Source organism: Triturus cristatus, chromosome 7 (assembly GCF_964204655.1).
Source record: "Triturus cristatus chromosome 7, aTriCri1.1, whole genome shotgun sequence".
Lineage (NCBI taxonomy): Eukaryota > Metazoa > Chordata > Amphibia > Caudata > Salamandridae > Triturus > Triturus cristatus.
In genome coordinates this window covers 43536930-43564643 of record NC_140590.1, presented here as the reverse complement: position 1 = coordinate 43564643, position 27714 = coordinate 43536930, and the positions used below count along the sequence as shown (strand labels likewise).

Here is a 27714-nt window from a genome sequence, read left to right as displayed (position 1 = left end):
TTGGAAGAACCAGTGTTTAAGGATAAGCATGAAGCTGTACTCTGTATGCGGTAAATTAAACATGCATGCCTAGTGAATAAACATGCATGCCTAGTGAATCGTGACGCTAAACTGACATTTCTATAGTGCCATGTATTTGAAAGTGATTATAGAAAGATGATCTGTGGAATGCTTTAGCTAATCTCAGCCATCTAAAATGACTTGAGCCATCCTAGGAATACGTGCAGATCACTCTGATCATTCCCCGTCCTGCAGCATAACGCATCTCTTCTTACCTGGGATTGATGATGTCCTGCATCTTCACCGTCCCACAGCCTGGCTAAGTTTGAATCTTCTACCGCAGTGGTTAGAAGATTAGTGGTCCCAACTAGATGACAGTTGAGAGGGCATAATGGTGCCCTATTAGTGCAAGCCCTTTGGTCTGAGACGGAAGCTTAGTGTTGCATCTCTTGAGCTTAGACAGTCCCTCTAGCCCTCAGGTTTCTGCTTCAGACAATTTTACCACTACCACGTATTATTTGAGAAAATCAAGGAACACCAAGTCTATAAAACTGGCTCTGTAAGCCCAAATAACCTAGACATGAATTTTATGCAGAAATCAGTTAAGCAGTACACTACCTGCAGGTCAAACCCTCAGGAGGATACTCTCAAAAAACTATTAAGCAAGTCATGAGTGCGTTGGCTGTAGCTATATCTTTCAAGACCTCTTTTGCAAATGTGTTTTTTGCAAGTACAGGGGTGTGGAATTTAATAAAATATCTACTTGTCCATGGGGCAGGGTGCTTCATAAATCTACTTGTCCAGTAACAAAATCCACTTGCCCCTTTGGTGCCATGTAGTGCGGCGACAAATTATGGCAGCAATCTGATTATATAAGCGCTCTGATATAGCCTCTCTGCTTATGCCAGGGCTCATACCATAGTAGTGTTTGAGTACTTGCAATCCCCTTATGTTGCCACGTTTCCGCAGATGTACGTACTGGGGCTGAAGGTAGTGGTAAGCAATAATTCCAGGGTTGGAATTCCATTTTGAGTCTGTGCAAACCTACTAACTTTCATGTTTTAAGGGTTTTCAACAACTCTTCTCTAATCTTTTCCCATACTGAGAAATTTTGGAAATTTACTCCTGACAATGGCAAACGTGAACCTTCTTCAAGAGTTGGGGGGGGAGGGGGGAGTGGTTGGAGGGAAAGTGAACTTTCAAAGATGTTCGCATGAGCCAATCTACACATGCATAGTTGCACATGCTAAAATGCAGTTCACAAATATTTCTAGGAGTACTATTTCGTGTCCTACTTCTGTAAATTCTTGAAAATTCACGAAAGCCGTAAAGCTGCACTTAATGCAAGGACATATACCATGGGTGCACTTTTGAGACTTTCTTTAATAATTAGGACCCTAATTTGGTCTGGCGTTGACCATGACCTTTTGCGTTTATTAAAATTTTGTCTTTCTCTCTCTCTCTCTGTATCAGCTGGCTTCGCTGTGAGTGACAGCCTTCTGCTCTTTCACAAGGAACATATTGGCACACAAAGTAGGTTTGTTCAGTGCCAGTAACTACAGTAGCAGTGAGTGCTTCGTGTAACCTAAAACAATTTTTGCTTTTGCCAATGTTTGTTATAATGGTGAGGGCCCGGCAGCTCCTACACCAATAAGGTTTTACAAAAACCATGCCAAAACAATTCACAAATTGACTAAACTATAAAGCTGACTGCCAATTTCAGACCTACTGGCTTTGCCAATGCTTGTTTATTTTTGTTTCCCATAATCTTATTGAAACTAGTTACACTGATTTTCCATTATGAATATTTTGGGTAATACTAGCATGAATCAACACATGATACTAAATGATGCTGCAAAGAAATGGTACCTGACATTTTACAGTAGTTTAGCTAAATGTTTTTGCATTTTTTGTGAACATTTTATTTTGAACGCAAAGAATCATCAATCTTGCTTTCAAGCTTCTGCAAATATTTGCATCTAATCAGAGAGCACTCTGGGAGAATTCTACATAGCTTCATATTGGTAAACTTTGAAAACGTGTGTTCACACATTTTTATGGTACAACACAGACCATTTTTCCTGGTTCAGGTGGAGTGCGAGTGCCCACTACCCCACTCCTAAAAAGTTTCACTCATATGTAACACCTAGACTCTTGCGCTGACATCTTGTGTGCTTGTCACATGCGTTTTGTAGAAGGTGTGTATGTGTCACAATTATGGTGAAAATATGGTTGCAGGGATCCGCAAGACCCATTTGTGGTCACCTCTGGTTTGCATGGCACACGATTCCTCGGCAGTGGATCTGTATTCCTAGTACTGTGAAGGGAGGAGCCCAAGACACTGAAGACCAAGAGAAGGGGAGATTGCTGAATAATCCTTCCGGAGCTCTGCCACTTGGTTAACGGTAGAGGGTCAGGGCTGAGTCAGCAGGTACTATTACCAGAGGGAAGGATGTTTCTCGGCAAGGTGTCCTTTCGTCTTTGCCTGAGCGTTGCTTCAGGAAGACTGATGACATCCAGGTGCAGAGTCTTCATATTTCATTGCCTCCTATTTTGGATACTCCTGCTTGGGCCAGCATCGTAACTACCTGCTATGAGAGCTACCAGTTTGCACACATCCTCTGCTTGCACTGCAGCCACATAATGAAATTTTAAAAGGAACCACCCCAAACCAGTTCCTGGATTCTTGACAATGTATCAACATCCTTTATCTGGGACGTCTTTATAAAGGTGTGACTCAAGGTTTCCTAAATGATATAACTTTGTTCTGCTATGGATATAAATTTTACTATTGTTCTATATTAACATATAAGTGCGGAACCCTTTAATGGAATCCTTATGAGTCCCTAAATTCCTTGACACTGTTTTAAATATTTTATGTCATTTTTTACATGTATGTATTTTAAATGTGTCTTTTATGATTGAAAATTTCGAATAAAGACTAATTTGACAAGTGTGACTCGAGTCATCCTACATCGCTCTAGGCGAGCAGATGAGGCTTCTCGCCCAAGGAGGGAGTATTCTGCAGATTACACAAACACCTAGGGTGGTCCACGGCTTGTCTGTCTGACAGCCAATCTCCCCGAGATGAGGGGACATCACCTGAATTTTGCACAACTTGCCGGCAAGCTGCGAGTCTGCCTGCCTGGCTGCTTGGTCAAGGAGGGAAGATGTGTGCCCAGTTCTGCAGGAGAAGATACTGTACGGGAGGAGAAGCCCAGCTTTGTTCGGAAAATGCGGAGCATCCAGAAGAGAATACTTGCTATGGGGAGTGTCGCTGCTGCCAGCTCGAGCTGTGAGGGGTTACGTTCATTTGGGAAGATGTCTGAAGAACCAACAACTCCCTGGGCGACTGTGTGGGAACGAGCATCACTGAGACGTGACCAAATGGACCTTGTCGGCCTCTTCGAGGTGCTATGAGTCCTGCTAGATTGATACCGCCGCTTTAGAGGACTTCTCCCTCGTACTGGAGACTGGAGACTGAAGCTGCTGAAGACAAGTGATTGCTGCTGAGACCTGCTGTGCTGTTCCTACCTACTGGCAAGATCAGAGAGGCAGGTCCACTGTCCCCTGATGTAGACTCTGACTGCGAGCATAAAGTGCGATCGCCAGCCTCTGTTCCAGCGAACAGGTAACTTAGTGTGGCATGACCGACTGTGTTACAAACCCAGTAATCACAAATCTGCACGCTAGAGAGAATGATTGCCTGCATAAACTGTTTTACTTAAAATACCTAGTGAACTGACCTGCGGTTTACTGAATTTAGATGCTCTCACAGCCTAAATATGAACTCTTCTCACCTGTGCTTGATTTCTACCTATGATTGTTTAGGTTGAGCTTAGCGGCAGCGTGTATTCTCTGCTTGTTCTGCAGTAGTAGTTTATGCTGTCTAAGCCTCGCCCACTCTCCGCCCCTACTTTTCATTGGCTGGTATCATTGTCCTTGGTAAATTCTGGCTTCCGATTCATTATGAGGTTTGTTAGTCCTTCCTTGTTACCGCCTTGTCTCCATTTGTTACAGCCCATGAGGACTCGATCTTTTACCGCGTCCTAACTCGGGAGCTTTCATTACCCGTTCTGAGAACTATTTACTTCATTAAGGGACAGCGAGCTTCGGTAATGGCGGCCACTTCCTAATCTAATTTGCATTTCGTTTTCTGTTGTTTTTTTTCTTTTTATTTCAAACTTTAATACAGAGCGCGCCTCCTGCTTCAGTGCCACCACGCTCAGTTTTTTTTAATTTAATACCAAGCCCGGCGCCCACTTCAGGGACCCAGCGCTTGGTTTATTTTTTTTTATTTTTTTATTTCATACCGAGCACGGCGCTCGCTTCATGGACACCGCGCTAAGCTCTTATTATATGGGTGTAGCTTAGCAAGAGGCCTGTGCGATAGTCCTGCTGGAGACGACGAGTCTAATAATACTTTTAAGTATGGCGCCCCGCTCGCGTTATCTTCTGCATGTCTTTACATATAATGGCAGGCAGCCCCACCTGGATTTATTCTCACCTGGCATACTCGTTACCCGAGGGGCTGCTGGCACGTCTCTCTACGACCCGCTCTCCCGGAGTGCGGCTGGTATACCAGCCAAAATGACACTGCTTACTTAGGGGCGCTCCTTCTAATCACAAGCAAGTTCCGCTCAGGTAAGTGACCCATCCTCGCCACACAGGGGCCTATGAAAGATTTATGCATTGTTTTGTTCTTTTGTCTGTAAGTTCTTTATTTACAGACGGTTTCAAAAACTGCTAATCTTCGACCCTGACATGAAAGCTGTTCCACTCGTTTCAGCTTGTTTCTCTTTTCCACACTTTTTTTTTTAAAACTCTTTTTGTTAGGTACATGACTTGTAATAGTATCACACATAGAAATAAATACAGGCATACAAAGTTTGTGCTTCACACTACAACTCATTCCTCTAGTATCCATAGATATTTGTTACATAGTTACCTTTAGTGAGCTATTTAATATTTGGCACTTCGTTCTGTTAGCTGTCTTCTAGTGAGGGTTCTTCAGGTGGCAACGTACAGATATTTCCTCCGAAGTTGTTCCATAAGTACATATACCGCCTTTTCAGCCACCATAGCCACATCCATATCATTACACCATTCCCCGTATGTCAGAGTATTCTGCGCCCCCCAATATTTGGCAATGTGACGTTTGGCTATGAAGAAGGGGATATGTAACCCCACCTGGTGTGGTCTAACGCAGCTTAATCACAGTTTGTCTAAAAATAATGAACACAAGTGTGAGATAAAAGACCTTGCATTGGAGTGGCACTTTATTCACTAAGTCATATAAACACAGCAAAATAAATATATTAATCTATTCATAGCTTAGAGAGAATATTAAGATCATAGTTCAATCAGTCAGAAATAGCAACACAAAATACTTATCAAATAAATGTGCAGGTGCCTCGAAGAAAATCCTAAAATGAGAAAACTAACCATCCAAGAATTACAATTTCAAGGTACATTAAATGCAATGAATTGAGTGAGGATGAAAAACCTAGCATAAGAGAAGAGGCTAAAAAAGAGAAAAAATGTTATCTAGATTGGGCTGTACCACCTGAGAGAAGGCTTTCCAAGACCAATGCAGATAAACGGCCGTCCGGAAACCCACAGCGAACAAGGCACTGCAAAAGAGTTCTGCGCACCCACTGGGGTGTTGGCTTTTTATACCTGTTTGAGACAGAACTATAAAACCACATTTGACGCAGGTCCTTTGACCGCACGCCTACAGTTATGTTGCTAAACCACAGAAGTGGTTTTACAGTAGGCAGGTGTTTGATCGAATGGTCAGCCATGCTTGACCGCAGTTTATAAACAAATCATATTTTTATCATACATTTCTCGGAACGAGTACTTGAAAGCGGAACTTGAAACAGGTGCTGTTGGGGCAAGGTGCTGTCTTTGGTTACATTTTGAGCAAGCTCGGAAAGTTTCATAATATGAAAAATGAAGCAAACAATACTTGTGAAACCGAAGATGTACCAGCTGGTCTCGTCTATGTGTGACATAGGCTATTCTTGCAACTGTGGAAAGTTTTCGTGGTTGGCCAAGCTGCCTCGCACCGTTGGGCACAAGAGAAATTTATATTTGAGATCATTGGGGCCTAGTAGATTTTATTATTGAGGAGGATAAGAACTGAGGTCCTGGCCTTGGGCCTAGGCAGATGTGTTAAGGGAGGTGTGAGCTACTATGGCACTAGTGACTGTGTAATATAAAAATGGTCAAGTTAGCACATTTCTAGGCCGTAGTTGGTGGGGCCTATACAGGGACCTTCATGCTGCAAGGACCGATATTTATTTATTTATATGGTAACCCGTGATCCTCCATAATTTCCCTCCTCTTGTTCATTTTTTAACACACTTCTTACAGAGTTTCTTTATGAACCTTCTGCTAGTGGGGGCATCCAGGGCGTGTCATTAACATAGCACTTGTATGTGCCCTGTTGTTGTTCCCTTATTTCGGCATATTCTCCATCTGACCTGTCAACCAGACATTCATATGGGGCAGCGGCAGGGCCCTCTCTCATGGTGTATCTCCCTGGAGGAAGTGGGGGAGCTGTGGGTATGTTGTAGTGAGCGTCAGTGGTTGTGAGCTCATTCATTTCCAGTTGTACCCCGTCCCCTGGGGCACGGTCCATGTCCTCATACTGCTTTGTCCGGTAAATCCCTGTGCTAGCGTAAATCATACCTACTACCTTGGTGCTAAATTTTTTTACACAGTGGCTCCCTATCTGAAAGACCCAACACAAAAGCAACATAATTGCCACTATAGGTATTATTAATTTCAGTATTGCCGTTAGCCATGAAGGCATCCAGCCAAAGTCGAACCAGTTTGGAAAAACGTCAACTCCTCAATGGCCCTTGTTATTGATCCATTCTCCCTGTCGTTCCCCGATATGAACGTGCAGCAGGATTTTCCTATCCGATGAGAAACTCCACCATCTTTAGCAGTCAGCATGTCCAGAACATAGTGGTGTTCTAGAACCATTACTCTTAAGGGGCGCAGCTCTTCTCTTATAGCATTTAGTCCATCTCTAGTGCTGTTGATGGTCTTCATCACCTCATAGCGTGTTACCTCGAGCCATCTGGCATTCGCTTTAGTCTGGAAAAGTGGAACGAGCCCTCCAAAGAAGACCTGGGCATCGTTAAAGAGGCAGAATTCTTGAGGAATATCATCATAGGGATCGTTTGCAAAGTATTGAGTTGATCGGCGGTGGAGAAAGGTGACGTCGCCAGTCATTGGGTGCAAATTGGTATGGGAGACATTGGTGTTCGGGACGACCAGATGTACTTCATGCAGAGTCACCAAGGAGCAAAGGCCATTCCAATGAGGAGGTAGTCGGAGATAGAGGCGTTCACCGCAAGCCCCAGTACTAGTCAATCCGAGTGGACGTGCCGAACTGCATATCAAAATTAAAGATAGTGTTGTTGCAATCTGTGTTACGTCCAACAGGTACAGAGCCATTACCTATGAAGCAAAGAAGAGGATTTTTTAGTTTGAATGCCCTTTTAGATATGTACGTTTCTTCCCCTCACCAGGTGTATCTCTTGCCCTCCTGAGCCCACACTCCTTCACAGTTCTTCTCAACATCCCAGTCAATCCCTTCCTCCCAATCTGAATCCACCCACGGGGGGCCTAAAGACGCGGCTTTGCAGACCACGAAACCGGCACCATTCCACTTGTTGTTGTAGAAGATATTTGATCATAGGCGTAGCACTGTTCTATTGTGACATGGCCAGCTGCTACGTGTGTATCTGCCTCTTAGTTTCCCATCGCATCGGGAAGGGGGATGTGTTGAGGATTTCCATCCACGTTCCCTAGTTATATGTGCCTTAGTGTCCATATCTCTTATTAGTGACTTAAGCATTGCTTGTATTATTTCCTCGAGGCCAGTTGGGTCTGAGGTAACTTTTTGGATATTGTAGGTGTAGTCTCATTTTGAGGTGTTTACAAATGCTGTGGATATGTCGGCCGTAATGACCTGAATTTGGCCCTCTATGCGGCAAAGATACAAGTGCAGGAGGCACTTGGTAATGTCTGGGTGGACTTCTTTAGGTAAAAGGAGTCTGTCTGCACCAACCGCTTGGGGGATGTAAGAACATACATAGCAGGAATTATTTGTTACCGTTTTCCCCACTGCTGTCATATCTTTATACCACAGGTTGTCTAATAGGGAGGAGTGGACCCAATGATCTGTTATTGACTGCTCTGGACCTAGTATGGCCCCTAGACCCTCCTGTATTTCTACTAGATGTTGGAATGTTTTGTACCCAGTCCTCTGCCATAGGGGTTTGTGGGGGATGAGGGGCTTAATTCTGCTGGGAGAAATAGCGAATCGACGTATTCTGTGGTGGCGGGAAGGGCGTTGGAGGAATGCTGGTGGCTGTGTTGGGAGATCAACAGTGCCATTCCATGTAGTAGTTCTATCACCTGGGATGGAAGTTGGGGGATCGGGATGCATACTAGTGGGGGCGCTGCTAGTGTTACGGTCAGGGTGTTTTGGACCTAGTGTGTTGTGTGGTGCGTTCTCCTGGCTGTGTGAGACCGCTGGTACAGGGGGGAGTTGTTGTAGATGCTATGGCATTGTTGCTATCTGCATTATGAGGAAAGTAAGCCTTTACAGTAATCAAAAAAATGTACCAATTAAATATTGCTAGTGCCACTCCAACAATGATACGCAACATTAATATAGAACCAATACATATCTTTGCATCGCGGCTGCTGTGCTCATGGAGCAGCACGTGGGTGTCATCTTCGTCCTCATCAACAGTGGAGGGGACAGTGAAAGGAAAGCCACTGTCCTCATTCAGGCAGACCAAGGGCATGTAGTTTTCTTCTTTCAGTCCATTGTCTGGTGCTGCTGAGGTGCAGGGTCTCGGCGATGGATCCATGCCTTTTTCTCAGCTATCCGGACGGCAGTTGGTGAGGAATCTATGACTTTAAACGGTCCTTCAAACTTGGGGTCCTTCCAGCGTCGGACGTGTTTCCCGGACGAAAATCAGTGTTCCTGGACGTATTGGTGGGAGCTCAGGATCGATGGGCCCTTCTCCTTCCTTTTGGATATCTGGGTAGAAAGGAACTGCGCAGCGCGTGTTAGTGTACACAAGTAATCGTAAAGCTCTGCTTTAACAAATTCAGAGGTTGACTCACTATCTGTTTTGGGCCTGGTGGACGGGACAGTTACATTTATGGATCGCCGGTGACAAGCTGATGTGGCGTCAGGTGGTGATCCGAACTTGGGGAATTTCTTAGTGAAAAGAAGGCAATTGGGAGGCAGTAGAGCCATTTTTACCTATTGTGGCGCTTATTTTGCTTATTTTACTTTTGAGCAAGCCGTTGAGGCATTCATAGAAGCCGTTGCTTTGTGGGTGATAAGCTGATGTTAGTTTGTGTCTAATGCCTAGCATTGTTGTCAGAGAGGAAAAGATAGCGTTTGCAAAATGACTTCCGTTATCTGTCCGGATGGCGTCGGGGACGCCCTATCGGAAAATGACGTAACGGAGTAAAAATTCAGAGCCTTCTGCTGTTTGGGCTGGGCTGTGTAAGGTGGCATCTTGGATGCTTGCCAACTTTCTCAAGCTGAATGGTGAAAAAACGGAGGTTCTCGTATTGGGGAAAGACAAAGAGCTCTGGGGTCCACAACACTGGCACACAGAAATGGGTGCAGTACCGCAGCCTTCCCATCATGTTCGCAACCTTGGCTTTATTATTGACGACTCACTATCTATGCGTCAACAGGCCACGAAGGTTGCTGCAACATGCTTCACCATTCTGAAGTGGCTGAGAAAAATCGTGTGCATGCTTCCTAGCCCTACTCAGAGAACCGTAGTCCTGGCTCTTGTTACTTCTCGGTTGAACTACGGTAACATTCTTTATCTTGGAGCTAACAAAGATGTGACACGAAAGCTACAGAGAGTTCATAACTCCGCGGCCAGATTGCTATGCTGAACTCCAAGAACAGCTTCTATTTCCGCTTCCTTGAGGGACCTTCATTGGTTAAGAGTTGAAAATCGGATTAAGTTTAAAGCTCTGAACTATATGTTCAGAATCAATCACGGCATTGCACCCATGTGCGTGAAAAATCTAGTCCACCCTTACGTGCCTTCACACACTATAAGATCTACTACTCAGGCCAAATTCCAGGTACCTAAGATCAGACTATCCTGTATGGGTGGCCGTTCTTTTTCCTATTTGGGCCCTGTTCTGTGGAACGCTCTACCGTTGTCTCTTCGTACACAGATGAATGTTACTCTTTTCCATAAGTCTCTTAAAACCTGTTTTTTTAATCGGTAAGTTCACTTTCTTCTTTGTCGTTTCCGCAGGGCGCCAGGAAACCCATTTGGGTAGCTGTTGCGCCTAGATATAAATTTAAATAACATAACATAATGGAGTAGGAATGTGGCTGCTGCTTTGGCATCACAGTGGACACATGGTCCAGCTTCGATCCAGCGTGAGAAAGGCCATACTACCACAATGAGATAGCGGTAATTTTGGCATCGATCAATCATGTCGAAATAGTCGATGTGGAGTTCTTTAAAGGGGCCAGAGGGTTTAGGGATGGTGGAGGCGACTGTTTTGAGAGTTGGGTTTGGCAAATATTGTTGGCAAATGAGGCATTTATTAACAAAGAGTTGTATCTGCTCGTGGGCATTGGGAATTAATCAATTTGCCTGTAATGTTGTGGACATATTATCCCGGGAGACATGTGTGGGAAGGTGTAGTTGATCTAGAGCCACTTGCAGTAAGGCCAGTAGCATGACAGGCTTTCCTGTCATGGTCTGCCTATAAATAAAATCAGCAGGGTCCTGCTGTACTCCCCTCTTCTTCCATAACTGTTTCTCTTGATCTGGCGTACTTTCTTGTATTTCTCTGAGATGTAATTGGGCAATGTGATCATATTGTTGCGTGTTGTCGATAGTGTATGGGGTGCTTGTGTCAAGTGTTTCTTCATTCATGTCTGTCTGCTCTGCTGGAGATACTGTTTGGGCAAGGAGCATATGGGCATTGAGAACGTCTGGGAGAGGGGCGATGTGAGCATCTGGTGAAGCTACAGGTCGGGGGCCTCTGGCTGCGGCTTTTGCTGCCCAGTCTGCCAGAACGTTACCTCTGGAGACAAAGTCCTGTCCATTAGTGTGTGCTGCACATTTGACTGCAGCCACCTCGGCTGGCAGTGTAAGGGCTTCAATTAGTTTCTTCTAACAACTGCTTGTGAATCACAGGCGTCCCATCTGATTTAAGAAATCCACACCTTTTCCAGCGCAAGATGCTGGAGTGTGTTGTTATTGTCGTCACATTTGCAGAGTCTGAGTAAATGGTGATGTGGTCGTCAGCCCCATTGTTCAAAGCGGCAATGAACGCCACTAACTCGGCTGCTTGGGCTGAGTAATGCGGAGATAATGCAATCTGCTGTACAATGTCTAGGGAATCAGAGGACTCATGCTGTTGGGCCCTAACCACTGCGGCTCCTGTGTACCTGATCCCTGTTTCTTGGTCAATGGTGGAGGACCCGTCAACAAAGTATACAGTGCTATCTGGCAAGGCACCCTCTTTCGCTGCTCCTGACTCATCTGGAGAGTATGTGGCACAATCATGGGTGTCATCATCTGAAGCTGCAGTGGGATGGGCAAAGAACGTGGCAGGATTGATGGTGTGACATTTGACAACTTTCAGAGAAGGCAATGACAGTATGAATTCGTAACCTGACACTCTTTGTGTTGTTAATGTTGTCTTGGCTTTTTGTATTATGGCAAAGACGGCGTGCTCGGTGTACAGTGTTAACGGGATCCCATAACAATGGGGGTACTTTTGCGGCAAGAGCTTGCTCGCACGGGTAATGACCTAACATGCCGCTGAAGTAGGCAATGGGCTTATGGCCCATGGGGTATTTTTGCGTAAGTACTGCAGTCATGACTTGGCCGTCACAATGAGTGAACAGGTAGAATTATTTTGTGTAGTCAGGTGAGCCTAATACTGGTGCGTTTGTAATTTCATATTTTAACTGTTTAAATGAGGCTGTCATCTCAGGTGTCCACTCTATTTTGTTGTCTGTCCTTGGCCATTTTTACTGCTTTCAGCAAGGGGGCAGTGACTGTTGAGAAATCAAAGACCCACTGGCGGACATAATTCACTAGTCCTAGGAATTTCTGCATGTCCCTGACTGTCTGTGGCTCAGGGGTGCACTTTATTGCCTCAACTCTATCTGGCGTGACTTGTCTTCCTGATGCTGACAGTAATCGGCCAAGATAGTGTACCTCTTTTGGGCAATACTGAAGTTTGTTTTTGTGCACTTTGTAACCTCTGTGTGCTAAGGTAGTAAGCAGAGAAGTGGTGTCCTTCCTGCATTGTTGTTCTGTGGGACTGCAGAGCAAAATGTCGTCGACATATTGCAGCAATGTGCTGTCACATTGGAAATTTGATAAAACTTCTTTGACAACTCTGTTAAAGACGCTGGGGGACTCGCAATAACCTTGTGCTAATCTTCTATATGTCATTTGCACACATTTGTACGTAAAGGCCAATAGGTATTGACTGTCTGGGTGGAGGGGGACGCTGAAAAACACATTTTTCAGGTCAATCACGGAGAAGTACTGTGCATTCGGGGGAACATTTGTGAGGATTACAGAGGGGTCTGGGACGATGGGAAACTCTGGTATGACCATGTTGTTAATTGCGCAAAGATCATGTACTAGTCTCCATTGGAATTGGGGCGGTGTTTGTTGGGTGGGACCCATGTACTGTTGATTAAGATCTCGCAATTTAGTGCGGCAATCCCTTTGCATGTGGCCTATTTTGTGGCAATAGAAACAGGTATGCTGTCCTGGCTGTTGTTGGAACCTCTGCTGTCCCATTCCACTACCTCTTCCCTGCATGCCTGTGTTCCTAGTGGTATTGTTTGTGTTGTTGTAATAAGGTTGTTGGCCTATGCTGTAAGCAGGTTGTGCTGGCATGTACTGTACGAGGGGCTGTGGCTGTACATACTGTGCTGCAGGCTGTGGCTGGTTCTGTGCATATTGTACGGCAGGTTGTGTCTTCATCTGTTGGGGGACAGGCTGCATGTTGCCTGCGAGGGCATTCATTGCAGCCTGGGGGAATGTGGTTACTGCCGTCATCTGACTAACTGGTGCAGCTACCATGAGTGTGTCTGGTGTCTCCTTTTTCTTATTAAGTTTCTGTTACACCAATTTAGCAGCTGCATTCTCTATAGCTAGCTGTCTATTCTTTTCCTGTTCTTGCCTCTTTTTGCAGAAATGTATAATGTGATCCTGTATCTCAGGCCATGGTTTTGCTTCCATAGCTACAACTCCATCCAGCTTTTCCTGTATGTCCTCAGGCTGTCCTCTCTTGACCATGTGGTAGAAAAGCCTGCTACTCCCTCCTGCTGCGTTCCATTTGTCTCCTAACTCCTGATGCCATTTGTCCTTAATTCTTGAGATAAAGTTAATTGGATCCTCGTTCGCCTGCATTGTTAGTGACATGAGGGATCCAACATCGGGGACATCCGGAAATTTTATACGCAGTTTGGCCCATACTGGTCTTATTTTGTCAAATGATTCCCCATCATATTTCGTCTCAGTCATGGTTATTCTGTTATTACTGTCATTTTGAAGATGTCCTCCGCTTCTTTTCCCAAGATGGAGATGAGCAGACTCTTCATATCACCTATCCCTAGGTTGTTTCCTGCAGTATTTTTTTCCAGGGCCGCTGTCCATTTGCCAGCACCCTCCGTGAGGGGTGGGAGGAGCTTTTTGAGATTCTCTTTGTCCATGTGAGACCATGGGACATATATGGGTGGGTCAGCGGCATTTTTATACAACAGTGGCATCTGGTATGTCACTCCTGTGGGTCGTGTGCGGTCATACCTACGTGCATATTTCTGCCAGACACGTAGGCCTGGACGCATATAGTCATAGTCCCAGTCATCCTCCCCTGCTCCCTCCAGGATGCATTCCTCGGCAGTTGCCATGTCTTGTGGGTCAATTGATCCTTCTATAGGCCACACATTCATTTGGGGTGCATTGGCTTCTGTCCATCCTGCCAAATTATCTGAGAAGGGATTGACATAGTAGTCTGATCCCTCTCCAAGTGTCACTATTTCGTTTGGTGTTAGGCCATTTTTCCCCGGGGCGGCCCAACTATACATGCCCCAGTACCAGGACTAGGCACACCCCCACCTGCACCGCCCGTCACCAGTAGCGGTCCAACGAAACACGCCACAGTACCAGGAATATCAGGACAGACAGACGCGCAATTTACCCTGAAGCTCACACCAGCCTCAATGACTACCCCACCACCCGAACTTGACACTGAAGATTCTGACACCGACTCTCACACATCATCTCACCATTCACGCACTTGTACCAACCCCTTTACTAATACAGACTTCTCACAACCCCCTGGGCAGCACCCTGGTCCCCACGATAGGTTGCCATTTGGCAATATAGGCACCAACAACACACCGTTGACATTCTCAACAGTCCAACAGCAGTGTAGGGACCGGGGAACAGCCGCTTTCCCCAACTTTTGACCAAGCCCATTACGACAAGCAGAGAACGCCCATCCACGCTAGCAAAACTCTGGAGAGCATTCCGGATGCAGACCACAACATGGACGTATTCCATAGAAGTGCATCACCCAGCTCCGACCTCGGTGATCCAGTTAACGCATTCCGACGTGCGTCATTAAAAATAGAATGAGTGCATGACATGCTCAATGACCGTTACAGATGGATGAGCCTAGGTCAATCGGCTCACCAGGCAGCACCAAATACCCCACTCCGACACAAATTACATACATACATTTCTGGGAATACTGGGGGAAATGGAGAAATGCACAATAGTGACCACCCCTATCGGTAGGAGGCATCTGCAACAGGACAAGCGCACACAGTTGCCAAAACTGCTCAGGCCCCCACCACGCAACAAACACCATCCTCAGAAGAGGCCACAACTGTGACAGACCCACTTGCCCCACTACTTGCCCCAGCTGTGATAGACCCATTTGCCCTACTACAACTATGACAGACTCCAAGTGTCCTTATCATTACTTTCAGGGCTTTTCACTCATTAGGCCCCCAATACCTAAGAGTACCTAGGCACTGTTATTAAAAGACCAATACACAAGCACAAAGCATGAAACACAATGAGACATACACAGAAAAAAGACCACAAAACGTTAACCAGAGTGCATTAATGAAAAATAAATGGGGAGACAATACAATTGATGCATAATGAATAGATGTTGTAGTCAGTAACCTAGATATGAATTCTCACTACGACAAAAAAACCTGAGATCAGACAGCAAGAGGGAGAGAGATGTCAGCAGCACTGAGGAGGCAGACCACGAGAGAGAGAGACCACAGGAGGTGCGGGGCGGAGGCAGGGGTGCGAAGCCGAAGACCAGATAGTACAGAGAGAGGTGAAGAGCAAGGGCAAGGATGGTGAGAGCAGCGTATATTGCAAGATGAAGAAAGGGAAGAAGAAATAAACGAAGGGGTAGGGAGGGATGAAATCAGAAGAGACCGGGAGAAAGTGTTGGACGACGACTGCGCAGCTAAGGCAGCCGGGCTGGAAACCTCAGAGGTGGAAGGCGGATGAAGACTGCGAAGTAACCACAAGTGACTGCCCCTTTTCGATGCAAGGAGCTGCGCAGTCAGAATGGATTGTCAGAGAAAGATATGAGAGACACAACGTTTACAAATGAAAAAGAGCTTAATAAAAGAGAAGAATGTTACACCCAATCCATGCAGAATGAGGTCGTGAGAGGGAGAGGGGAAGACAGGAGAGAGGCCCGTGAAATAATGTGATCCGAAAGGACAAAACGGGCAAAGAAGGGAAGCACGCATTGAAAAAGGGACCCTAGGGAAGAGAAAACCACACTGTAGATAAAACCCGTATGAACAGGAAAAGAGACAGAAGGCAATGGAGAAGAAAAAACAGTCGGTCAAATGCAAAGTTAATATAAAAAGGAAGAACACAATGAGGACTCAAACCCCCAATACAATTAGAACCACATCTGAGGACTCTAACCCCAATACAACTAGAACCACATCTGAGGACTCTAACCCCAGTACAACTAGAACCACATCTGAGGACTCTAACCCCAATACAACTAGAACCACATCTGAGGACTCTAACCTCGAAGGAACCAAAATACACAATAAAATCTAGCACCATAGCCAAAATCTAGAACCACATCCGAGGACTCAAACCTCGAAGGAAGATACACAACACAATGAGGACTATACAGAATACAATGAGAACTGCGTATACAGCCGTGACCACACACAGAGTCATAGAGGGTGCGAATCGTGGCAAGACAGACAGCTACAGAGGATCGAGGAGTCTTGACAGAGAGAGAGCCCAAAGCCCCCACCTCACAACCACATACCAAGGACCAACCGGAGTAACTCAAGGGGAAAAAATGAAAAACATCCCTGACTCACCCAGTGGTTGGCAGTGGGGAGAGAAGGGGGGTCCGTGGGCAGTCCGCCGAGTGTCCCAGGTCCGCCGCAGGTAGGATCAGTCAGCACGATGGATACGTGGTTGCCAGCTGAAGAAGGGAAAATGTAACCCCACCTGGTGTGGTCTAACGCAGCTTAATCACAGTTTGTCTAAAAATAATGAACACGAGTGAGACAAAAGACCTTGCATTAGAGTGGCACTTTATTCACTAAGTCATTAACACAGCAAAATAAATATATTCATCTACTCATTAGCTTAGAGAGAATTTTAAGATCATCGTTCAATCAGTCAGAAATAGCAACACAAAATACTTATCAAATAAACGTGCAGGTGCCTGGAAGAAAATCCTAAAATGAAAAAACTAACAATCCAAGAATTACAATTAAAAGGTACATTAAATGCAATGAATTGGGTGAGGATAAACCTAGCATAAGAGAAGAGGCTAAAAAAGAGAAAAAATGTTATCTAGATTGGGCTGTACCACCTGAGAGAAGGCTTTCCAAGCCCAATGCAGATAAACGGCTGGCCGGGAACCCACAGCGAACAAGGCACTGCAAAAGAGATCTGCGCACCCACTGGGGTGTTAGCTTTTTATACCTGTTTGAGACAGAACTATAAAACCACGTTTGACGCAGGTTCTTTGACCGCACGCCTACAGTTATGTTGCTAAACCTCAGAGAACACAGAAGTGGGTTTACAGTAGGCAGGTGTTTGATCGGTCGCTCTTGCTACCCTAAGATTCAAGTGTGAAAGGGGAAGAATTGGACCAGTTTGCAAAGCTATTGTATGCAGGAGTACATCGCAGGCGAACGACCTCAATTGCCAAAGTTGGAGCCAATTTGCCTTTGCTCACCCTGGGTCCCCTGAATGGGTTTTGACAAATGACAAAATAAACAACAAGGGGTATGATCCAATAAGGGGTACTGCATGGGGAGGGATCAATATCACAATATGCTCTCAGTATGGGACCCCTTGTGGCCCTTAATACATACGAATTTAAACAAACACAACATATAGATGAATCTAGTGTGTTTGAGTATTTATCTCATTCAGATATTTCATAACCTTTTTGCATAATGTTTTTCAGTTTTTGATAATCTTATGTTCGAGGCATATGAGCTGCAGAGTACACACTATGCATAGATCGCCATCTGGTGTTGGGCCCGGATGTTTGCAGATTGTTTTTTTTCTGCCATCGGTCTCGGATGTGTTTCTCGCGCTCCAGTTCGGACCTGTTACCGCTTTTTTCTTTCGACGCGCAATCCTTCCCTTTTCGACGGTATTGTCTCGATCGCGTTTTCCCAATCCACGCGACTCGTCTTCGATTCCGGTCGTCGACGAATGCCTTTGCACCTACCTGGGCCTTATCATTTGGCTCATGGAAAGGATGCCATTCAAAAAGTTTCCTCGATGTGGGTCGAAGTTTCCCCACACCGATCTGCATGAGGTGTGCAACCTCTTCCTCTCACCGGAGCACGAGGCCAGAGACTGTCCAGTTTGCGCCTCTTTCCGCTCCAAGAAGACTATTCGGTACCAACGAACTACAAGAACCATGGCTCGCTCATAGTCTTCGATCCCCGACGACATCTTCCAAGAGGGCGTCGACGTGCCAGAGCATGGGCTGGTCAAAGAAGGCCTCGTCAGCGCCTCCGAAGCTGATGACTCCGACGTCGAGGACATCACTCCAGCACAGAGGGTTGTGAGTACAGACGTCGACCCCGACCCCAACCCCCCCTCGACACCATCTAAAAAGGCTTTGGTCACACCTTCACCTTCGGGCCCAGGTGCACACCGAGAGACTTCACATGCCCCGCCTCCGGGCCCGGTAAAGAAGCCTACTAAGCCTTCAGGTGACTCGGGCTCGAGTCAGCCTACCCTCTGTGCCGAAAAACATCCACAGAAACCGAAAAAGAAGCCGTCCTCTTCCTCATCCACGCCGACCGCTGCTTCGACATCCAAGCACTCTGTGTCGAAGATTGGCACTGGCTCCTCGACACCGACAATACACTCGGAGCCGACCAAAAAACTGCCACCAAAGGGCCCGACTCCCATGCTTCGAAGCCAAAAAAGACCTCTGAACCAAGGAAACAGGTTCCATTGGCCAAAGACACTGCAAAACTGCACGGTTCCAAACCCAGAACCGCTACCGAGTCGGCGCTGAAAAAGCCTACAGAACCAACACCATCGGCACCGAAGGATCTGCCTCCCACAGAAGAACTGTCTCGCCCAGATCCTACCCAAAAAACTCTTGTAAAGGATCCTAAGACTGGCCACTTGATGCTTAGCTTCAAGAAGCTACCACTAGATACACATGCACCGGCTCCATCACCTAAAAAGAGAGATTTTGCTACCTCTCCATTAAGGATCCCTCCTCCTCTTCCTCCCCCACCACACCGCTCTCCTACACCATCCCCTACTCAAGTAGATGATGATAACACCTCGGATGATGCATGGGGAGGTACGGATGATCAACCACTAGGGGACCCTAGTCCTACTGGCTCCCTAGACCCCTGGGATGATTATAGCACCCCAGATGTCCCTTACATCCCACAAGAGGACATCTTTCCCTCCAGGCCTCCCCCCAGAGGACACTATCGGCTTTAACCAGCTCCTCCACAGAGCTGCCCAGTACCACGGGGTTGACCTACACACAGACCCCGTGGAGGAAGATTTTCTCATGGACACTTTTGACACCACACAAGTCCACATCAATTTCACCCATGCTTAAGGGGGTCATTTAGCATGCACCAGAGGTCTTTAAAGACCCGGTCAGGGCTCGAGTCATCAACCCTAGGATCGAAAAAAAGTGTAAGGCCGCCCCTACTGATCCAGCCTACATTAAAGGCCCCGCACCACTAGACTCCCTTGTAGTCTCCAATGCGCGAAAAAGAGCCAATTTCCAATCAGCAGGTGACGCACCACCACCAGATAAGAAGTCTAAACTCCTGGACGCCTCTGGCAAACGAACGGCGTCACAGGCGGCAAACGTATGGCGCATTGCCAATACTCAAGCGCTGTTAGCTAGGTATGACAGGGCACATTCTGATGAGCTTGAGTCCAGAATGCAGCACCTCTCAGACAAGTATAAAAATAGGGCCAATGAACTTATACAAGAAGGTGACACCATTACTAACACCTCCATCCGTTGTGCCTTAGATGTAAGATGTAGCAGATACCGCCTCAAGGGCAATAAACACCAGTGTCCTGCGTAGGCATGCCTGGCTACGCATTTCAGGTTTCAAACCCGAAGTCCAGAGTTCCATTCTCAATCAACCATTCGATGAGCAACACCTATTTGGCCCTAATGTTGACGTATCCCTTGGAAAAATAAAGAAGGATACCGACACAGCTAAATTTATGGGAGCCTTGCAGTCGCAAGCTCCCAGATGTTCCTTTCGTCGCTCATCCTTCAGGAGCACCCCCAGAGGCTACTCCTTGGATAGCCCCTCCACTTCTTCCAAGGCTCCCACCCAATCCACCTTTACTAGAGGTTACCAAAGAGGTGGCTACAGGGGGAACAACAACATAGGCAGAGGCAAAACCAACAACTCCCGCTCTGCTTCCACCCAATGACTTCCCTCCACTTCCCCCAGACAACTCCAGTCGGGGAAGACTCCAACAATTCCTTCCTGTCTGGACCAACATCACCTCAGACAGGTGGGTGCAACAGATAATTCTATCAGGTTACTGTATCAAACTAACATCTACCCCCCCAAACTTACCACCCAATCAGCGCCCAATGTCACAAGAACATTTGTTACTGCAAAATCAGGAGGTAATCTCCCTCCTACAAAAAAGTGCAATAGAACCAGTTCCCCTGCTCCAACAAAACAAGGGAGTTTACTCCCTGTATTTTCTCATACCAAAGAAGGACAGCTCTCTAAGGCCTATTCTAGACCTCAGACCCCTAAACCTATACATACACTCAGACCATTTCCACATGATCACACTCCAACAGGTCCTTCCTCTGCTTTCATAGGGCGACTTCCTTGCTACCCTAGACTTCAAGGACGCCTATTTCCACATTCCCATTCACGCCGCTCACAGGAAGTATCTCAGATTCGTAGTGGACGGTCAGCACCATCAATTCAAAGTACTCCCATTTGGAGTCACAACAGCACCACGAGTGTTTACCAAGAGCCTGGCGGTGGTCGCAGCACACCTAAGAAGACAGCACTTTCATGTCTTCCCATATCTGGACGACTGGCTCATAAAAGCCAGCTCATACAACCAGTGTGTACTACACACTCGCGCCACTATCCAACTACTCCACGACCTGGAGTTCAAAGTAAACCACACCAAGTCCCATCTGCAACCGTTCCACACACAACAATACCTCGTTAGCCTATCCCAGTCCCGTCAGGATAGCAAGCATGCAGGCTCTTCTCACCAAATTCCAACCGCAACACTCTCTTCCAGCTCGTGTGTTCATGCAACTCATAGGAATGATGGCCTCTTGTATATTCATAGTGCCTCATGCAAGACTCCAGATGCGTCCTCTCCAAGAGTGCTTAGCACGCCAATGGAACCAGGCTCAAGGTCAGTTAACAGATCTGGTGTTGGTAGACAATCGTACTCCTCGCTCTCTGCAGTAGTGGAACACCAAGAACCTTTCCAAAGGACGACCGTTCCTAGAGCCGGTTCCTCAAATAGTTATGACAACGGACGCATCTCTCTCCGGCTGGGGAGCTCACCTACTACATCACACCATGCAGGGCAGGTGGACACCTCAACAAAAGTTACTCCACATCAACCACCTGGAGTTACTAGCCATATTCCTAGCCTTAAAAGTATTTCAAAAACAATTATCAGGCAAGACTGTTTTAGTCCGCACGGACAACATCACACCCATGTACTACATACAAAAACAAGGCGGGACACACTCTGCAGCTCTCTCAGCTAGCACAGAACATATGGAGGTGGGCTATACCTCAGAACATTATTCTCCTAGCCCAACATGTCCCAGGAGTCCAAAACATCATAGCTGATCTGTTGAGCCGTCAAACACAACAGATCCACGAGTGGGAACTTCATCCGCAAGTTCTTCAACCGTTTTTTCAAATGTGGGGGCGACCACAGATAGACGTCTTCGCCACCCACAAAAACGCCAAATGCCCAACCTTTGCCGCCAGATATCCACACCCATTGTCCAAAGGCAATGCGATATGGAGGAACTGGTCAGGCAGATTTGCGTACGCTTTTCCGCCTCTCCCACTCATTCCACTAGTGGTGCGGAAACTACAGCAACATTCCTTAACTCTCATCCTAATTGCTCCAACTTGGGCCAGACAAACGTGGTACACCACACTGCTGGAACTCTGCACAGTTCCGTACCAGAAGTTACACATCTCTCCATGCCTCTTAACCCAGAACCATGGAGAGATCAGACACCCAGCTCAGCTCAACCTTGCGATCTGGCTCCTGAGGTCCTAGAATTCGGTTACCTTAACCTTCCCCCTGACTGTATGAACGTCATTAAAGAAGCTAGACGGCCTACTACTAGAGCATGCTATGCAGCCAAGTGGAAACATTTTGTAATATATTGTCATAACAACAACACCAATCCCCTAGATGTGTCTATCCAACACATCATCGGCTATTTATAACACCTCCAAAGATGCAATTTAGCTTACACGTCAGTTAGACTGCACCTCACAGCCATAGCAGCATATCTACAAAATAGACAACATCTATCACTTTTCAGAGTACCTGCCATAAAAGCCTATATGGAGGGCCTCAAAAGAATAATTCCCCCCCAGAGTACCACCTTCACCTGTGTGGAATTTAAACATCGTTCTCACAAGACTAATGGGTCCTCCATTTGAACCTCTACATAAATGTGAGCTGCAATTCTTAACATGGAAAGTTGCTTTCCTAGTAGCCATTACTTCTTTACGAAGAGTTATCGAACTACAAGCACTAACCATTCAGGAGCCCTTTCTGCAGATGCATCATAATAAGGTTGTTCTCCGAACTAATCCTAAATTCCTTCCTAAAGTCATTTCTCCCTTCCACCTCAATCAATCTGTGTGGCTGCCCATATTCTTCTCGCAGCCACAAACCGTCGCAGAAAGAGCTCTTCATACCTTAGATGTCAAAAGAGCATTGCTTTACTACATCGAGAGAACACAACCCTTTCGTAAGACCAAACAACTTTTCGTGTTTTTCTCACCACCACACAAGGTCAACCCCATATCAAAATCTGGGATAGCTTGGTGGATTGTCAAATGCATACAAATTTGCTACCACAAAGCAAAACGTACATTATCTGTTCCTCCTAAAGCCCACTCTACACGAAAGATAAGGGCTTCAATGTCATTTTTAGGGAACATTCCCTTAGATGATATCTGCAGAGCAGCCAAATGATCTACACACGCCCACCCGCCTCCCCGGCTACCTTTATCTGTTCCAGTATTATCTTATTTAGATACAGCATACATGGGCATCTTTCCGGTTTCTTACAAAGCTCCATAATTTCCCTGCTGGCGAAAAACAATCTGAGGATGGAGCCGATGCCCATGCGCACTATGATCCAAAGGAGGAGTCACCTATCTCGTGACTTCCAAAGACTTTCCAGGACAAAAACAAGTGCAAAGATCCGGGCCCAACACCAGATGGCGATCTATGCTTAGTGTGTAGATCTGCAGCTCTACATGCCAAGAACAGATGCATACTGGTAAATAGCATATTCCTTTTCTAGTAACACAAATACATGAAACAATTACCAGTTTGACACAATACACATAAATGAGACATTTGAAAGAGAATTATTTTCCGATCCAGAACTTGTTGATGTCAGGGAGTTACTTAAAATTCAAATATGCTCTCAACACAACGTATTACCCCTATAAACACATGGGATTAGAGGTGTATGTCTAAGCTTCTTTCTCTACTATGAAAAAAAGCCAACGCGTTTCGACCTCATTAACTGGTGGGGTGTAGATCAACTTTTTACGAGGTTATCATCAGGGCACTATAATCACTTATTCAGTCTGAAACTAACAAGAGTTCTCCTAGCATCTCATGTTGCCGTCTTCAAAGCCACCTCAGCGGTAGTAATGATTTTGTTTACAGCTTTTTTCGATGTCCAAGGGCTCCCGACCCATGATTGCACTCGAGGCTTGGATTTTTGCACTCCGTGCACTAGGACGGTCCTCACGCTGTCGCTCTCAGTGCTGACGTGCTACCACGGAGAGAGAAAGACTCTTTCTCTGAGTGCAAAAAGTATCTGGGTGACTTACAAATTTCACATGCAGTGGCAGGGGACATTGGTCCCATACATGTTAAATTAGTACAATACCACAATTTAAGCAATCAAAATTGGGATTACGAATGTATCAATGAAAAAATTAAGGTTTATTAACAGTCAAGTTCAACCCAAAGGTAATATACGAAAAAAGTAAGTGAGGAAGACGTGACAGGGTAATGGGAAATCAGCCGATTTCCTTACCACAGGCACGTGACTTAAAAAGTGACTTTTTAATTTGTGAATATGTAAGTAAGCAAAAAGTCACAATCAGAGTTAAATCTCATACTCCACATTTAGATACAAATTACAGTATAGAGTTGAAGATGTATTTGTCGACAACGTTTCGATCCCAATTAGGGTATAGGGATCTCATCAGGACTAAGTGATAAAATGAGTGCATGTGTGTGTTTGCCTGGATAAGTACAAAGGAAACAGGCATTGGCATAGCCAATAGGTCTCGCCTTTGGGACCTTATGTGTTTAGCCAGAACTTTTGGCATTGTGGCTGCCGTGCATTATGTTGAAAAGTTATAATAAAAAGTCTTAAGCATTTTTGTTACCTTTATGCAAACGGAGAGAACATTATATACAACTGAGGTGGTGCTGAGGTGGTGGTGGTGGTGGTGGTGGTGGTGGTGGTGGTGGTGGTGCGGAGACGATGCTGAGGTGATGCTGAAGGATACTCAGGTCTTGCTGAGTGGTGATGATGTGGTGGTGTACTAGTGCAAAGGCAATGCTGAGTGATGATGCGGTGGCGCTGAGTGATGCTGCGGTGGCGCTGAGTGATGCTGCGGTGGCGCTGAGTGATGCTGCGGTGGCGTTGAGTGATGCTGCGGTGGCGCTGAGTGATGCTGCGGTGGCGCTGAGTGATGCTGCGGTGGCGCAGAGTGATGCTGCGGTGGCGCAGAGTGAGGCTGTGGTGGTGCTGAGTGATGCTGTGGTGGTGCTGAGTTTGTTACACTCTGCTTAAAAACTGTTGTGTAAGGGAAGCTGATTTCCATGTGAAGCGCTATAATGCCCTTGGTTCAAGTTTGAGCTATAATTATGCGGGACAGGCAAGCGGGTGTGGCCTAAAGTAATGTAATCGGACAATATCAGGTGAAAGCATTACGTTTTCACAGCTCAGGGAGTGCTTCTTCTTATGACAAATCTCCTAATAACACACCCGTTGCGGCTAGGGCTGCGGATGTTAGAACTGGGTAACTAGGTTAGAATCTCGGCTCAGGCGCAGCATCTTGTGATTCTGTGCAAATCGCTTTGTTACACTGTGCTTGAAAACTGTTGTGTAAGGGGAGCTGATTTCCATGTGAAGCGCTATAATGCCCTTGGTTCAAGTTTGCGCTATAATTATGCGGGACAGGCAAGTGGGTGTTGCCTAATGTAATGTAATCGGACAATACGACTTGAAAGCACTAAGCCCGGGAGTTGCGCGCGGGCTAAAAGGAAATTAAAAAAAACACGCGAGTGGTGCGCGCGCGGCGGCAAAAGTGAAAGCAGCTGCAGCGTCCCGCGAGTGTAAGGGTGCCCGTGAGCGAGAGAGGAAAGCCAGATGGCGGCTGTGCGCGTACCTGCAAGCTTTAGGCCACAAGCAAAAGCTTGTGGTCGGATTTCTGAAGCCCACTCACTAAATGTCTCGCCAGACCAGTGCATGCGCTAGCTCAGGTGAGACCTAATAATGAGACACGCGGCATCAAATTGTAATATATTATGCACAGGGCCGTTTTTGTTATCCTCACTGCTCCAACGAGCCATCTGTGTAAATTACATTTTTCAACTAAAAATGACACGTTTGCCATATCACAGCACCATGCCTGCGACTTTACATTGCCTGTACCAATCTACATGTGTATTAGTTAACCAGGCCCCTTCCTTCTACCAATTAGCACAAACCCTTTTTCTGACTACTGCTATGCCTCGTGCATAATATATTACAATTTGATGCCTAGTGTCTTATTTTGAGCTTATTCTCTTTAGTATTGTTCTCCATTCTGGTACCTCGAACCCCGGTTACCTCATTGTTATCTCTGTATTGACTCTTTTAACTTTATATGACCATGCCTCTTTGCTATACTTTACAAACTAATTTCCTCCTTCCTTTTTAGGTCTCGCCTAGCGATGCAGCGCATGCGCTGCCCGCCTTGGCGAGATCTATTGTTGTCGGTTTCTTGGCCGAAGGGGGACAGGAGATGTACACGCTTACGGACAGGAGATGTGAACGCGTGCACAACACCAGTCCCTCCCTGTGTCCTGCTCGCTGTGCCAGCGTGGAATGCTCTGGGACTGGAAGTTTCTCCCCGCCAAGCTTGCGTGTTTGTGGGTGTTATCGCAATCTGTTCCCTCCTGTGACACGGTCCAAAATTTAATATTGTCCGGGCAGGAGTACGTCTTTAAGGAGGGTGGAAACGGAGGACAGACTCACCCAAAATTGTTTGCGATGCAGGGGAATGGGTTTCTGTAATTGAGAGGGATTTCTGCATGCGTTAATGTACGTTACCTATATTTGTTTCCAAAAATGCCCATATACGCATGTGAGAACGTTGAGATTTACAAAGAATTCCACAACTGGCCTCACGAAAGTGTGATTGTCATCATGGTTTCCCAGCAGTACTCCTACAATCCTCTGCCAATTCCAAAATGTCCGAAATCTACTCCTGGGTGACTTTTCTTCAGAATCGACACTATATCTGTCTCAACCAGGTCAGCAGAGCCGTTGTACAGCCAGAGAACCAGGTCAGCAGAGCCGCTCTAGAGCCAGAGAACCAGGTCAGCAGAGCCGCTCTAGAGCCAGAGAACCAGGTCAGCAGAGCCGCTCTAGAGCCAGAGAACCAGATCAACAGAGCCGCGTTAGAGCCAGAGAACCAGGTCCGCAGAATCACTGTAGAGCCAGAGAGCCAGGTCAGCAGAGCTGCTTTAGAGCCAGAGAACCAGGTCAGCAGAGCCGCTCTAGAGACTGACAACCAGGTCAGCAGAGCCGTTGTAAAGCCAGAGAACCAGATCAGCAGAGCCGTTGTAGAGCCAGAGAACCAGGTCAGCAGAGCTGCTGTAGAGCCAGGGAACCAGGTCAGCAGAGCTGCTGTACAGCCAGAAAACCAGGAGGGTGGAAACGGAGAACAGACTCATCCAAAATTGTTTGCGATGCAGGGGTATGGGTTTCTGTAATTGAGAGGGATTTGCGCATGCATAAATGTACGTTGACTATATTTGTTTCCAAAAATACCCATATACGCATGTGAGAACGTTGAGATTTACAAAGAATTCCACGACTGGCCTCACAAAAGTGTGATTGTCATCATGGTTTCCCAGCAGTACTCCTACAATCCTCTGCCAATTCCAAAATGTTGAAAATCTACTCCTGGGTGATTTCTTCAGAATCGACCCTATATCTGTCGCAACCAGGTCAGCAGAGCCGTTGTAGAGCCAGAGAACCAGGTCAGCAGAGCTGCTCTAGAGTCTAAGAACCAGGTCAGCAGAGCTGCTCTAGAGCCAGAGAACCAGGTCAGCAGAGCTGCTTTAGAGCAGAGAAACCAAGTCTGCAGAGCTGCTTTAGAGGGAGAGAACCAGGTCAGCAGAGCTGCTTTATAGCCAGAGAACCAGGTCAGCAGAGCTGCTTTAGAGCCAGAGAACTGGGTCACCAGAGCTGCTGTAGAGCTAGAGAACCAGGTCAGCAGAGCCGTTGTAGAGCCAAAGAACCAGGTCAGCAGAGCTGCTCTAGAGCCAGAGAACTAGGTCAGCAGAGCTGCTGTAGAGCCAGAGAACCAGGTCAGCTTTAGAGCCTAAGAACCAGGTCAGCAGAGCTGCTTTAGAGCAGAGAAACCAAGTCTGCAGAGCTGCTTTAGAGGGAGAGAACCAGGACAGCAGAGCTGCTTTAGAGCCAGAGAACCAGGTCAGCAGAGCCGTTGTAGAGCCGAAGAACTAGGTCAGCAGAGCTGCTGTAGATCCAGAGAACCAGGTCCGCAGAGCCGCTCTAGAGACAGAGAACCAGGTCAGCAGAGCTGCT

The 27714-nt window shown here is 46.4% G+C and overlaps 1 protein-coding gene across 1 annotated transcript in view; it reads left to right on the top strand.

Moving 5' to 3' along the window:
* CIC (capicua transcriptional repressor) overlaps positions 1 to 27714 on the top strand; it is a 786494-nt gene that overhangs the window by 307153 nt on the left and 451627 nt on the right. The gene's annotated exons all lie outside the window — the stretch shown is intronic.